Raw genomic sequence first — 4560 nt, 5'->3', positions numbered from 1 at the left:
ATTTAACACAACATCATGAATACCCCTATTATTTAAATATTTTCGACATCCCACTCCACTATCCAGCAATGCCATCGTGTGTTTGATGTTGTCTCGTCTTCATTGGAGCGCGGAATGTACAGCTCGGGAGTCTTTCTTGATGTAGAATAGGCTTTTGATCGAGTCTGGCACACAGGACTGCTATACAAGATCCGTAAATTTCTATCCCCTACATATCATCTCATTATCCGTTCTCATCTCTCAGACAGCTGATTTCAAGTAAATCATAACAGCGCTTATTCATCCCTGTTTCCTCAGTCTGCTGGTGTACCTCAGGGTAGCATCCTTGTTCCTATCCTTTATACAGTTTTTACAACTGACATCCCAACCCATCCTAACGCTATTCTCACCAAGTATGATGACACATTCCTATTGTCAGTGAATAATCATTCTTCCATTGTCTCCCAAACCCTCCAATCCCACATCACCACCCTTGAAGAATGGTGTCAAAACTGGAGGATTAAAATAAATTGCAATAAATCCCACCAATTCACATTACCCTTCGTCGTAAACCTTCGTCTTGCCCCACAGTATCTTTTAATAATACCTTACCTATTCCTGTTGAACAGATCCGTTACTTAGGACTAAATCTGGACAAACTACCGACATAGAATCCTCATACAAGACTGAAAAGACAGGAAACTGCTCGTTGATTCCGACTATTACAACATTTACTAGACAAACGGTTCAAACATCTAATCTATTACAAAAGACTAGTCTACATAACTGTTATAAGGGCTATCTGGACATACGGAGTTGAGCTATGGGGTTCCACTAAACCATCGAATTCCTCTCGAATCCAATCCTTACAGTCCAAAATCCTTCGTAAAATCCTTAATGCTCCTTACTTTGTCACAAATCAAATCATCCATCAGGACCTCAATATCCCATATGTTGCCGATTTGGCCAGAACCAGATACCAATCCTTTCATGATAAACTTTCCAACTACCCAACTCGTTTCTAACCTGGCTTCTCCTTCACTACCTAACAATCCTCCTTCGGGTCTGAAAAGAAGATGGCCTCGAGATCTTCTCCTTTAGAATTGTTTTTGGAGTTCTAACAATATTTAGATTCTCCACATGTTTGTATCATCTAATAATATCACTTACAGCAAATTTACTTGATGTGTATATATGTATACAGTTGTAAATTAAAATAAATAAATTATTAAAAAAATATTTCGTTTGCAAATTAGAGGTGAAGTTTTTTATTTGGATTGCATTATATTAATTTCATGCAACAGTGAATATATTCCCATATTATTTGAATTTTGTTTTGAAAGTAAATGTTTAAATGAAATTAATAAGATCCGATTTGCCAAGGCCGATGCCTTCATGACACATATCAAATAGCAATATTTTGTTGTAATAATTTATATTTTCTTAGAATACCTTGTTTGTTTTTCTTATCTATACTTCAAGAAAGAAAAAGAAGATATCAAATGCGATATGTATTCGATTTGATATCAGCTAAAAATACTCGGTTTCCTTGTTCAGTGATTCGAAAAGAAAAGAAAAACATTTTATAATAAAATGGGAAAATCATTTGAAAACGTAAATTTGTAAGAATAGCTGTTCCTTGTTAATGGTTCCCTACTACCGAAAGTAGGGACGTTTTTTTATTCATTCATAAATAAAAAATATTATCTTCTCGGAATCGAAAATTTTCATTCATAATTTATGTTGCGTACATGGAACTATAACATTGGCTGATACCAAAGGTAGTTAAGGTAATACCCAACACGAATTACTTTAGTTTTTCACTCATTAATTCACTGTTTCTTTTTCTGTTTTAGAGGGATCGGAAAAAAACATTGGTTCTGTGTCTACCTGTAGTGAAGTGTAGTCCCCATTACGCTATTACAAGTTCCAGTAAGTTTGCATTAGAAGTCACTAAAATAATTTTGATGACAAATTAGTCCAGCGTAACAACTCTTTAACAGTGCAACGTTCAATAAGACCATTGATGGGAGAGAATGCTCTAGATCTGTGACCGCTTGGCCATTTTGATTTTGATACGTTGTGTATTGTGATTAGAAGAGTTAACTACCAAGCATCGTCAGCGTTTAATGATAGCAATTCTGCTAATTTTTTAAAAATGAAATTTGACTTTTTAATACGTTTTTGAATCACTAGGGTATTCATTATGTTGTGTTAATTGTAAAATGATGTACCTCGTTATATTTTATAAGTAAAGGCTTGTGAGTAGCCCTATTTAAAGTCATGTTATATGTTAAATGCATGAGAGATCCTAGCAGATTTTATGAGCAACTTGTTTTATAACCTTTCCTTCCAAACCTTAATCTTATTGTTTACTTCGAAGTTTTGAATAAATAATTGATTACAAAATGCCTAAATTGAGTAAAAAGTGAAAGTTTGGCTACTGAGTGTCTTGTTGGTCTTCTAACTTATGAGGAAAAGAATCAAGTAGTGGTAATACACAATACACAAACTAATTGTGACGAGCTCAGCTGATCTGTTGCGTGACGTCATTCTCCAATTAACAGACGTAATAACAGACTCTCAAACATGTTATATGTTATATCGTTTTAACATGGTAAAAGTTCCTTAAGGTAGTATCCTTGGTCGCATCCTCTACACCGTCTATACAGCTGACATTCCAACCAAACCTAACACTATCCTCACCACGTATGCCGACGACACGTGTGCTCGCAGTTAATAATAACCCATTAATTGTATCCCAAACTCTCCAATCCCATATCACAGCCCTCGAAGGATGGTGTCGTATTTGGAGGATTAAGATAAATTCCAACAATTTAACTTTATCCTTCGTCGTAAAGCTACCGACTGCCCTACAGTTCATTTAATAATGTTACTGTTACCCCTGTCGAACCGATCCACTCACTACCTTGGACTATATTTGGACAAACGATCAACCTGGAATCCTCACACAAGACTGAAAAGTTAGGAAACTGCACGTCGAATTCGACTATTACAGCACTTACTAGACAAACGGTCTAAACTTCCAACACATTACAAAAGACTGATCTACATGACTGTAATAAGGCCCATCTGGACATATGGAGTTGAGCTTTGGAGCTCCAATAAACCTTCGAATTCCTCTCGTATTCAATCCTTACAATCCAAAATCCTTTGTAAAATTCTCAATGCTCCTTACTTTGTCACAAATAAAATCATACATAAAGACCTTAATGTTCCCTATGTAACCGATCTAGCCCGAACCAGATATCACTCCTTCCATTATGAACTCCCTAACCACTCAAACCCCCTAGTTTCTAACCTTGCATTCTCTTCCATTCCTGACAATTCTCCGCGGCGCCTGAAAAGAAGATGGCCACGAGACCAGCTAATGTAAAATGTGCTACCAATGGGTAGTTTCTCTACACGCCTGTAATACTCCATTTTAACTAAGATCATATTTACTAAATGTATTATGTAATATAGAGTTGTAAATTTCAATAAAGATATTAAAAAAAAAAAAAAAATGTTTGAAGTTTGACCACTTTCGAAAGTTACGCTGTACAGTGGTGGAAAAACCCTCTTAAATGAAATGTGTCTAATCTTTTTGATGAATGTGGTTTCTTGCACTCCAATTCCTATAGCCGAATTCACTGTGATTGGTTTTCCCATCAAACAATATTTGTGAGCCGTATACCTAATTTTACAATCGTTATTTTGGTATTGGAGAAAAATGCTTTTTAACTGATTTTGTTATTTTCTTTTAAACTACACAAGAAAAATACTTCGACCAACGCAAGTTACTGCACAAATTATACGAAAGTTGAAAAAAGGTGTGATCAACTTAAGGTGAGAAATTTAATCAAAATAACCGTAATTGGATCTCCCATCAAACAATATTTGTGAGCTGTAAACTGGTAGGTTTTACAGACGTTATTTTGGAATTGCGAAAAAGTGAGTTATTTCTGGTTGATGTTATTTTGTTTTAAACCTTGTTAAATATTTTGTACAAGTTAATATCAATGAAAGTTAATGTACAAGATGTAGTTTTTCAAAAGTAGGTTTAAAGTATCAAATATACTTTCAAAAGAAGGTTTGATTCATGAAATATTTTTTTCACTAGGATTTCAATACTGGAAAATATCGTTTTTGATTTTTGATAGATCAGGAAAAAGGGGATTTATAGGTATTTGTAATGAAATAAAAGTATTATATTGATAACCTATAAAAGTGTACATATTGGAACAACTTTTATGGAAGTTACGTTGAAGTATTTTTACGTATGAAGTCAGGAGCCTTCTTGAAAAAAATAATACTGGCTGTTGTTATTTTATTAGAAACTATCTAACAAAAAATACTTTGTACAAGTCAATATCAACGTAAGTTAATGAAAAAGATGTAGTTTTTCAAAAGTAGGTTAGTTTCTTAAAATATTTTTTTTAAAAATTTCTTTGGCCAATTTTTTTTTTTTTTTTTTTAATTATTTATTTATTGTAATTCACAACTGTACAAAATAATACAATAGGTAAATATGTAGTATGTTTCATATACACTTGAAAATCTTGGGAAGGAACCACCCAT

This window comes from Halyomorpha halys, unplaced genomic scaffold, assembly GCF_000696795.3.
Source record: "Halyomorpha halys isolate HHAL.00 unplaced genomic scaffold, Hhal_1.1 Scaffold197.1, whole genome shotgun sequence".
Taxonomy (NCBI): domain Eukaryota; kingdom Metazoa; phylum Arthropoda; class Insecta; order Hemiptera; family Pentatomidae; genus Halyomorpha; species Halyomorpha halys.
The sequence above is the reverse complement of the archived record's forward strand: the minus strand, read 5'-3'. Positions refer to the sequence as shown.